Source organism: Sceloporus undulatus, chromosome 6 (genome assembly GCF_019175285.1).
Source record: "Sceloporus undulatus isolate JIND9_A2432 ecotype Alabama chromosome 6, SceUnd_v1.1, whole genome shotgun sequence".
NCBI lineage: Eukaryota > Metazoa > Chordata > Lepidosauria > Squamata > Phrynosomatidae > Sceloporus > Sceloporus undulatus.
This window is the reverse complement of record NC_056527.1, coordinates 87,325,468-87,336,971: the sequence shown is the minus strand read 5'-3', so window position 1 is coordinate 87,336,971 and position 11,504 is coordinate 87,325,468. Positions and strand designations below refer to the sequence as shown.

The following is an 11,504-nucleotide window of genomic DNA, read 5'->3' as shown; positions in this document are numbered from 1 at the left end:
TTTAAAGAACACCTTTGAAAGAGCCCTAATGCAGATCCAAGAAATCAATAAAAAACAGCCTCCAAAAAGAATGGCACAGAGTTTTGCATAGTGATGAGGTGGCAGTGGGTGTCTCCCATCTTTACTGGTCCCTCCTCCCTTGTTCTCTGTCCTCCTCTCGCTCGATATTAGGATTTTTGGCAGCTATTATAGTAGCTGTTCCAGGAGCAATCTATTCTGGCTCAACGTACAGTGCTAACTGCCCTGATTCAAGTTACTGCATTTCCCCATTCACCACTGATGGACATCTGAAGGAGCTTGAACATTCATGCCGATAAGGAATTTTATTGATCCCATATATGTGACCTTGGGCAAGTCACATACTCTCAGCCTCAGGGGGAAGGCAATGGCAAACCTCCTCTGAATAAATATTGTCAAGAAAACCCCATGACAGGTTCACCTTAGGGTCACTGTAAGTCAGAAACGGCTTGAAGGCACACAACAACAACAACAACAAATGTTGTCAAAATTCACATACATGGGGGTGGGAAGAAAGAATGGAGTATAACTTATGTTTGGTCCCTTTGTGGCTAAATCCAGCTCTGTGAAATATACTAATAAATTTCTAATTCACAAACCAGAAGCTAATGCGTCTTTGCTTAAGGAACAGCATCATCAGTTGCATGCATCCAATCTGCACGGAAGCCAAATGTGATTGAGCCCTACCACTCAGGATCACTTTATAAGAAAAGACCGCAGGCCCTTTCACAGTATATAGTTATAGCACTGTGATTCTACTCTAGCTGCCATGGCTTTATCTTATGGAAGCCTGGGATGTATAGTTTGGTGAGGCCCTAGAGTTCTCTATTCTAAATATTTCTCCCTAAAGCAAACCTCATGTTTTCATAAACTAGAACCACATCAGTTAATCATAGCAATATAATTGTGCAGTGTAAAAGGGCCTCAGACCACACATCAGTCTAGTCCCACATCTTCTTTCTGTGCCCAGCCAGATGCCTCCAGGAAATTTACAAAGAAGACAGGAAGCAACAACAATCCTTGACTGCAACTGGTGATCTGAGGTACAGTACCACTGTAGCAGGAGGTTCCATTTAGCATAGCAGAATAATCACTAGTGAGAGACTTTTCCTCTTCCATGAACTGGTCTGAGTAGCCTTCTACCAAAATAAGTTGTTGTCCTTGGGCAAGCCACAGGCTCATCCTCCGGGGAAGGCAATGGCAAACCACCTCTGAACAAATCTTGCCAAGAAACCCCATGATAGGGTGGCCCGAACCTAAATCAGAAATGACTTGAAGACACACAACAACAACCCAGGAATTATGTCAGCCGGATAACCTGAAGTCTTACTCAACATTTTCTCATTATGATTTCCTTTTTTAAAAATGTAAGACTGTGCTGAACCATGATATCTCACTCACTTTCTGTTGTTCTGGGCTTCCATTTTCATTTCTGTGTTCAAGGTGCAAACAGTTGTAAGGGAAGGAAGTTTAAACTCTTAAGAATAAGGAAAACGAAGGGAGCAGCAAACAAGGATAAAATAGCCAGGAGTACAAAAAAGAAGGCGGGAGGAAGCTTTGAACCTCAAAGCAGGTAAATATCTCTATTTACAAAAACAACCCCAAAGAAAGTTACGGGAAACAAAGGGAACAGGGAGAGGAATCAGCTTCAAAGGGAAAATAAAGTTAGGACTGGGAGTGGCAGGCGCACAAAAGAAAATTAAGTGGGAATCAAAAGAAAACAAAGTCTGGGACACTTAAAAATGCCAGACCTTACTTTCACAGTTCTAACCATACAAAGGCTCCACTGAATCCTGTGGGTCTTACTTCCAGGTAAATAAGCAGAGGATCAGGCTACAGGTACTGTATTTCAAATCACCAGGCTGTGCCTGAGTTTTTAGTTCAGTGTGAGCTTTTTTGACTCTGGATTAAGGAGGGGGAAAGTGCAACAAGACCGGCCTGAGGAATGAGAGAAAAAGAATTGGGGAGTGGGAAGAGAGAGCCGACTTACCTGGCCCTAGTGATCAGTGTTTCCGCTGCTGCCTTAACTCTCAGAACTGGGGGATCCTGTTTAGTTTGAATCCTTTATCTACCTGCCCCCAAGGTGGCCACACCTCCTCCTCTTGACATCACAGCCGGTCAAAACACACATACACACACAGCCAGACTTGGATGAGCCAAAGGTGTTCTCTGGCAGGTGCATCCAAACTCCACTTTAGCCCTACTGTACAGTCTGATCTTTCACCTTCTTCAACTTTTCCTCTCCTTTCTCTCTAATACTTCCCTCCTTCTCCTTTTCTTCTTTTTCTCTTTCTTTTGTTCTTTGTTGTTGTTGTTGTTGTACATCAAGTCACGATGACAATCTTTCCACAGCACCCCAGAGGCTGCCAGCTAGCAAGGAAAGGGCATCTGGTGTTACTCGTAAGCCTGATAAAACCAGACATGACAGCTTTGGGAGGGTAGAGGTGGAGTGGGGGCAGAGAGCAGAGGCTGGAGAAGGAAAGATCACATTTCTAGTTGGCCTGATGATTGGGCACCACAACATGCATAACTTTCCATGAGACAAGATCCACAAAAAGGACACACTTTGGGGCCTAAGCACTTTAGACTGAGCACAGGGTGTATCCTCAAGGGGCATGGAGAAGGAGGAACATTCCCTGCATATAGGCAAGTAGATGCTAAGGAAACGTCAGAATCAATAACAATGGCCATTACTATTTTTAATTTGATGATGATGATGATTAAAATCAAATACACTCATAGAATCATAAAGTAGGAAAAGACCACAAGAGACATCCAGTCCAACCTCCTGCCACGCAGGAAATCCAAATCAAAGCATCCCTGACAGATGGCCATCCATCCTCTGCTTAAAGACCTCCAAGGAAGGAGACTCCAAGGGAGTTTGTTGCACTGTCCAACAGCCCTTACTGTCAGGAAGTTCCTCCTAATGTTAAGGTGGAATCTCTTTTCCTGTCCCTCCACATTTGCAGCTTTGACTTTTGCGGATTTGATTATTCACAGATTTTATTAATATGTTCTCTCTAGGAATCTCTAGGTCCTCTAGCGCAACTCTATGGTCAATTTTAACCAAAAGTCGCACTGAAGGAACTAGAGAGAACATTCCACTAAGCATTTGTAGGTCCTCCAGCACAATTCTATGGTGAATGTCTGGCAGATGTTGACCATAGAGTTGCACTGGAGGACCTAGAGTTTCCTAGAATATTCATTCAGGAAAAACATAGTTTTTTGTTATTTGCGTTTTTTCCACATTCACGGGGGTCCTGTGCCCCTAACCCCAGCGAATGTGGAGGGACAAGTGTAATACCATACTCTCCAATTGTCCAGATTTGGCAGAGACAGTCCTGATTAAACTTCTGTCATCTCACTTTTTCAGCTGCTTTTAAAATGACTCATTTTCTCTCTCCTCTTCCCACATTCCTGCTTTGTCCTGGGCTTACTTCAGTTGCTGCAAACTAAGTTTAGAGAGCAAAACTAGTTTGCACTCAACACATCAAAGAGGAGAGGAGAAAAAAGGAGCGGGCAGAGTTTTACCCTGCTCAGGAGGCTCATGCAAAAGCAAACTGCTGCAGCTTCTCCTATTTTGTCTGTTCTTCCACATTACTAATTTTTGCCATTTTGGCCACACTCTGATGTTGCCTGGCCACATGTGTCCCAGTTTTCATCTGCGAAATGTTGGCGAGTACGTAACAGTAGTACTGTAATAGCAACAAAAAGAACAATAATACCATCATGAAAAAATAATAATCTTGCCAAAAGTTAAATGCATTAACATTTTACTGATTGCATTGGGAAACCTACCAACATTCCTCCCTCTATCCCTTTTTAATTTTGTGGAACAGAGACAAAGAAAGGATTAGCTCTTGCTAGGTGGCGCTCCATCCATTTATAACTTACTATTACTATTATTATTTTATTTTCAGAGGGTGAATCTACACTGTAGAAATGTCGTTTGATACTACTTTCACTGCCTCGGCATCATCCTACAGAATTATGGGATTTGTAGTTTTGTGAGGCACCAGCACTGTTTGGCAGAAAAGACTAAAGTCCTTGGGAAACTATAAAGCCAAGGATTCCATAGGATGATAATCTACAGCACCTGAAGTGGTGTCAAACTGCATTATTTTTACTGTGTAGATGCAACCAGAGTCTATCAGGTGTTACCGAATTCAGTGATTCAGATTTTGTCTAAGAATTGAGTACTCATGTTGTTGTTTTTTAAGAAGACCAAGAAAAGAAGACAACAATCAAAATAATTACACAGGTAGTATTAACAAATCAAAAGCAACAGCTGTATGCACTATTCAGGTTATGCTATCAAAAGCCTCTTTTGAATTATCTTTAAATGTTTGTCCAGGAACTGGTCAGTCAGTGCCTCTGCTGACTCTGGAACAACCTGTCCAGCTAAATCTAAACAAGACTGGACCAAAATCAAGTAACAACCATTGATGCCAGGGGTGGAGGAAATTTGACCTGTGGGAATCAATTCTGGAGCCCCAAAAACCACAGAACATGTGAAAAGAATTAATTGGAGGGTGATTTGTCACCCCAGCTCTTCCAGATAACTTTAAAACATTGCAAAATGCAGCAGTTTGGCTCCCAAAAGACTCCTAAATAATTGGCCATAAACAAAACCAGTCCTGATTATGCTATTTCCAGTCATGTGGGACATAGCAATGCAGCCCACAGGAAGACTGTTGTTGTGTGCCTTCAAGTCATTTATGACTTATGGTAACCTTAAGGCAACCCTATCATGTGGTTTTCTTAGCAAGAGTTGTTCAGAGGGGGTTTGCCCTTGCCTTCCTCTGAGGCTGAGAGTGTAACTTGCCCATGGTCACCCAGGGGGTTTCCATGTTCAAGCGGAGATTCAAACCATGGTCTCCCAGTGCTATAGTCCAACATTCAAACCACTCCATCATGTCGGCTCTCACTCATAGGAGGATTATGGTGGGGAAATGGGTCCTGCCATCTCCATAATTGCCCACCTTGGATCTATGACAACATGTTGCAGAGTGTGGCAACATTTGGAGATGTGTTTATTTTTAAAATAAACCCAACAAACTACAACTCCCCAGAATCTCACAGCCAGTGCTATGCTGGCTTCTGGATTCTTAAAGTTGTTGTTTTAAAAAGTAACTTTTCCAAGCTCTGGGATTTGGGTAGCCCAGTGGAAACTCACAAACTGAAAGAGACAGAGAGAGCAACAATCCAGAGAGGGAGGGAGAATACCACCTCACTTTTTCTGCATCTCCACTGCAGAATGAATGCAGTTTAACACTGCTTTACCTGCCATGGCTCCGTGTAATAGAATCCTGTGATTTGTAGTTTGTTGTGGCACCAAAGTGCTTTGACAGAGAAGACTAAATATCTCAAAAAACCTCAGATTCTACAGTTCCATAGTATTGGGCCATGACTGTTAAAGTGATATCAAACGGCATTATTTCTGCAGCGCAGATGCTTCCAAAAAGAGGCTGGGAAGCAGAAAAGAGAGAATGCAGCAGCACAGGTACACAGGAAACCATCCTAAAATGCTATTAGGATGCAATCCAGGAGAGAATTTGGTTCTGAAGGGGGAAATGTGAAGGAAGGAGTGAGTTAATGCACTGTGTGTATAATCCCCTGGAAGCCTGTGAAGCAAAATTGACTGGCTTTGTCTTAAAATTGAGATCCCAGTGACTGTGTCATGTGTCAGAGGAACAATCATTGCCATGCCAGTGCTTGAGGAATGTGTGCGTTATAGAAAAAGGAGCTCGGTTATGTTCACTCTGAATTATAATAGATTTCTGTGGTAGGACATGCTAAGCAATATGAGAACTATTACTATAGAACAGATATATCATTGGTTCTGGAGAAGAAACAAGCACTGGACCTCACCAGAACTTTGTTAGCTCCTCCATGCCACAGTGATTAACTTGTCTTTTGCAAAACTGTAGACCTATCATGTGGCAGAGTATTCCCTGGACTGTACTACTTCAGATAGGAAGTAGATGATCACATGCTTGAATTCACCTACGCATAAATGAGAACTTCGGCACATCACAAAGTAGGTTAAGCTAACCTCTTTTCCCCAGATGTGCTATTCTTCTACATACTGGGAATTATTTACGTGGGAGGAAGTCAGGCTTGCCAGGTCAGCAAGATCCCATTCCCTGAGATTTCAGGGCCAAAAATGAAGAGGCAGGTGGGGGAGTCCTTGCAATGTCACAAGGATGGGACAGACGTGCTCTGGGCCACTCTGTGAGGCGTAGATTTGGGATAAAACCCAGGTAACATGACAAGGTCAAGCCAAGAAAAAAGCCAGCAAGCAGCAAAATGAATTCAGCCGCTAAAGCAGCTGTTGCCATTCCTGCTAGGACATGCATCCTGCATGACCTTACCTACAGTATACATAGCCCATGGGGCAGCTCTTCCAGGTGCTTCCCTGTTGCTGGGGCTTGTGTGAGGCTCATCACCAGTGCTTCAGGCCCTGCATCACTCCTGCCAGCACTTGTACAAGAAAATACATCAATCACAACACCAGTGTTCCACTCCTGCTTTGCTCCAAATGGCATGATGGGCCTAACTCTATAATCTGATTAATAATATGATCAGCTATTTCCATGAGTAATCTTCTCTCAGGTGATCTGAACTAGTTCAGGCTGTATCACATGATGTAAACCAAACACATAGAAGAAAGGGAGATTGCACCACCATCCCGCCACTCAAACTCCATACATTCACTGGCATGTAAAGGCATGTAATTTGGAATGCTGCGGGCAAAACAGGGTTCTTGAGCACACAGGAAGAACCTACATGTACATGAATTTCACACAGACACAGGACCTGTCACACCACAAACTATATTCAATACATGGGAGCCAGAAGCAGTATAATCACATTCTTCCAAGTGTAGCTGGCAGACAACATGAACACATTGTTTGAAACAAATTTGGGGCAGGGATAGTGACCTCAACAGCCATTTTCATAACGTGGATATCCTTGGGAACTGCTTGGATGTTGGCTCACCACTATGGGCAAATCCAGCAGGGAGATCACATACTGACAATACCCTGTTTAAACTTTATTGGTTGGTTTTGAGTAGAAGGTGTTTGTGTGTTTGTCTCAGGTGAAAAAAAGGAAATTGTTAAAAATAGCATCCCTGACTCTGTATCATGAAAAACATTTAATACTTTTGAAAACTTAATACTTTGTTATTATTGGAATCCCTCCAGTTATACTTATGGAATTTTACTGTGGTTTCAATACATATTTATTTGATCTATTTACTCCTGCCATTTGTTCAACAATATTCCTTCCTTCAACAACTGATGACTGAACAATCTATATTTCTTTTTAAGAATATGAAGCCAAACTATCCCTTTTAACATTTTTAATGCAATAACTAAAATCAACATCCATTGAATTATTCCTGGACTATTTATTTTATTGCAAGATAAATATTTGCATTCCCTCTTAATTAGCTGTTTGTCACTAGATTATTATATCAAAAAGAAACTTTGTGTGCCTGAGGATGTGGTTAGTGCTAGGGGCAATGGCTCCCTCATTACAGATGGTCATGGGCAAGCAGAGATCATGTTGTAAACTGGATGGACCAGATGAGAGGCAAGGACAGTGAGACATCAACAAGCTAGTCCATTCTTCCTCTCTTCTCTCCATGCAATGGCCCTGAGTCGCCCTGTCAACTTGCCTTCTGGATTTGCAGTGCTGCTTTTTAGTGTTAGGTCAATCCACAACATGCTTGTGACTATACAACCCTGAAAATATCAGTCTTGTTTGGATTTGGGAGTGATCAGGCTTGGTTAATACTGTACTTGGAAACTATCAGGGAAGACCAGGGATCACTTAGTAGGACTAGGACACTCTGGACAAACAACCATTGTTGCCAGTCAGACTTTACAATACTGTGCTAAAAGGACCAATGGTGTCACTCACTAGAAGGCAGCTTCCTGTGTTTCTTGTAACAACTTAACATCCATGACTCAATTGTCAATACAGTTAGTACTACTGAGACATCAATGGCTAAGTTGCAAAGGGGGGAGTTGATCTCTTTCAGCTATGACTCCTTATACTGTATATAGTTTGAAGGCTGGGGAAGGGATATTGCTGTAGTCTACTGGGATTCCATCTCTGTCTCAGGAAGCCAGTTCAGTTATGTTCCAGTTACAATTGTTTTTAGATTGTGATGGCTCCGATAGATAGACTGGGGCCTTGCTGGTTTACTAACCATCACCTAGCCATTTGTGTTGGTTATGAGGATGGAGATGTTCTGTTGGAAGGACTAACAGCCATGCCAATATTGCCTTGAGAGGACCTGCTCAGGACTTTATGGTCTCAATGACAACCTTTTGTCACTGTAGATAATCACCTTTCAGATATGGCATGCCACACGCTGAATCAATGGCACATTGAAAAGCAAGGGATATGGAGAAGAGGACCCTAGCTTGACAGAGGCAGAGAACCACGGTTAGTATTTTATTTGAGTTCCAATACAGATTAAATAGAAACAGTAATAGACATTGTGCAGGACATCATCAACATGACAAGAACCACTTTGTGTTGTGTTACATTGCCATTGTCTTCTGTTGGCATGGTAAGCAAAGACAACCTTTATGCCCTAACAAAAGACCCATTGGTAAGTAGCTCTCACTGCAAACCTTTCAGACCGAAGTCTTGAATGGACTTCTCCCTGACTTTTTAATAGGCTGGAACTGTGCAGTCTTTTCTTTGCAGATCTGATTGCTCCCCTGTGCTCACTTATAGTGATCCATGTCTAACTTATTTATTTCCTTTGCAGGTTCAGCTTCAAGGCTGATAGAAAAGATTACAGCAATGACTCAACAATGGTCTCATTGACAAGTGCAAAGTTCAAACTTGTGTTTGGGCTGTGCCCTTCATAGTCCAGGTAGGAGCTAATGCAATCAAATGGCTCCCTATACCAAAAAACAAGACAAAACAAAAATAAAATTTAAAATCCTTCAGTAGCAGAATTTTGTTTTTAGTATAGCCCAAACACAATTTGACTATTTCAATAAGAGCTATGTCTCCGAAGACCCCTTTCCACTGTAATGTTTAAGCATAGCTAAGGATCATAATTCACCATTTAACACAACACTGCAGACTTAGCTAGTTGGATGAACTGAGACAAGGATTTTCCTGGCACTCAACATAACGGGAGTTGGAAACAGGTTTTTGCCTTCTTTCCCCTATTCTTCTTCAGCTGCTGCATCATAACTTTTGACTCAAGATGAATAAAAACAGTAGTGCTTCAGAATAGGTATGGAGAGACTTCTGGCCAGCAGGATCTATACTTATTTTCAGTAGACACTTGAGAACCACCCACCAGAACCTGGTGCAAACATTAACATACATTCCAACTGTCCTGATTTGGCAGGGTCAGTTCTAATTAATCCTCTGCTGTCCCATTTTTTCACATGCTTTTAAAATGTCCCAGATTCTCTCTCCTCATCTGACTTTCTCCCCTTGTCTTCAACTTATTTCAGTTGCTACAGACTGAACTCAAAGTGTGAGTGTATTTGGCATTCACTTAACTCAACAAATGGAATCTCACCCTTCTCACTAGGCTAAGGCAATAGCAAATAGCTGCATCATCTCCTATCTTGTGAGTTTTTCTACATTAATAACTTTTGCCATTATGACCAAATTCTGATGAAGCTTGTTCCCATATATCACAGTTCTCAACTGTGAAATATTGGAAGGCATAAAAAAACCCATGATAGGGTTGCTATAATTTGGAAACGACTTGACAGTACACAACACACAAGATGTTCATCCTAACCCTGTGCAGTGGTTCAACCTGTACACATGACCCAGAATGTGCAGGTGCCAGCACTTGGAGATTTTATGTATTCAAGGCTGTAAGCATTTTTGGCGAAGTACATTTACCAGTCTCCTTGTGAGTAGGAACTCTCCTCCCATTGCTTTCTGTAATCTACCATATCCTTGCTGAATGCTTGTGTACCACTTTCTGGGTTATACAGGGCCAATTTTAATTGAATATTGCAAACACAATCACAGTTTAAGTCACAATATAAATTTGGCAATACTGCAACAATTCAATATATATATATATTAAATTTGACACAAATGCACTTTCTCCAGAATCCTATGCATCCAACGAGGTGCCAAAGCAGAAGTCGACTACAGGAGTCTTCTGACTGCATTTCTTAGTTACAACATATGGATGCAGCCTTAAAACCACAAATACAAAATAGAGCAAACATAATATAGAAGTTCCACTGTAAAGACTTACCTCTTTGTTCCCTCCTAAAAACATAACAGAAAACACTACTATCTTGTTCTGGGTGAAAAGGGCCTACTTCTTAGCTCTGGTAACACTTCTCTCCAGTTCTTCCTATCTCTGACTTCAGTACCACCCCTTCCTTAGGGTTTCCCCACCCATTGGGTCAAACCACTCATAGGGGTTAAACTTGCAAACAGCTTTACCATTAAACAAGTCTGAGTCCAAGAATTTATTTTGGTACCACACTGAAACTCATGGTCTAGACCAGGGGTAGGCAACCTGCGGCCCGCGAGCCGGATATGGCCCGTCGAGGCCTTGGGACCGGCCCCAGCCCGGTCCTGCCACCGATTGCCGCCGGGGCCTTTGGCGTCTTGCACGAGGGGCATGGTGGGGCAATTGTCTATAGAAGCCTCAGAAACATGCATTTATCTTAACATTTTTTTAAAAATCAGCAAATTTTTTCGTGTGTCCTCCATTTTTTATTTAAAAAGTGCCCTCCATTTGAAAATTTTGTCCTACATTTGTCCTGGTTTATTTATTTATTTAATTTTTTTTTAAAAAAATATTTATTTATTTATTTATTTGCTCCCCCCCCCCCAGTTGTCTGAGGGACAGCAACCCGGCCCCTGGCTCAAAAGGGTTGCCTACCCCTGGTCTAGACCAAAACTGACTCCTGCTTGTCCCAACTTTTTAAAAATGTATTCAGGAGTACTGTGTAGGGTAGAAAACCAGGGAAAGCCCTTTTGGTACAGTTATTTGTACAACTAGATTACAAAATCATTGCTGATCCAGTGTCTCCTAGCCAAGGCACATTTAACCCTTTGTGTGGGTTTGTTGGCCAACAAGTTCAGCTTATTAGTATAAAGAAATAATAATGGGATGTGGAGTCCTGGAACACTTCTGCACTACATGGTTTTAGCACTATGATTCCACTTTACCTATAAGATTATTGGATATCCAGCGTGGTGAAGCACTAGCACTCTTGAGTTTTGAATTCCAGACAGTCCTCTCTGGATGACAAATCCCAGAATTCCATAGGATGCAACCATGACAGTTAAAGTGGAAACACTGCTACAAATGTGTAGGGTGAAAGGGTGCCTGTGGTCCATACTGCATCCTCCTCCAACCTAAACTTTCCACAAGTGTTCAGAATTTTTTGAGTAAATTCCCCTGGGATTAATGGGATGTGCAGGCTAAGTGGATCCATCTGCTCACAAAAAGATCCCAC

At 42.0% G+C, this 11,504-nt stretch overlaps 1 protein-coding gene and 1 long non-coding RNA gene across 6 annotated transcripts in view; one reads left to right on the top strand and one right to left on the bottom strand.

Moving 5' to 3' along the window:
* The window catches only part of GRB7 (growth factor receptor bound protein 7), a 95,980-nt gene that overhangs the window by 71,052 nt on the left and 13,424 nt on the right, over positions 1-11,504 (bottom strand). The window contains exon 1 of one of the 4 annotated variants that reach the window (XM_042477233.1): positions 2,009-2,420. The exons of the other annotated variants lie outside the window; for them this stretch is intronic. The gene's annotated coding sequence lies outside the window, so the exon portion shown is untranslated. Of the gene's footprint in view, positions 1-2,008; positions 2,421-11,504 lie in introns of those variants that run through there. 4 annotated transcript variants of the gene reach the window in all.
* Positions 881-8,984, top strand: LOC121935576. Of its 2 annotated transcripts, none has more exons than XR_006104819.1 (3): positions 881-1,061; positions 8,373-8,478; positions 8,810-8,984. It is a non-coding gene; the product is annotated as an uncharacterized LOC121935576 (long non-coding RNA). The 2 variants fall into 2 exon arrangements; XR_006104820.1 differs by lacking the exon at positions 881-1,061 and adding an exon at positions 1,464-1,591.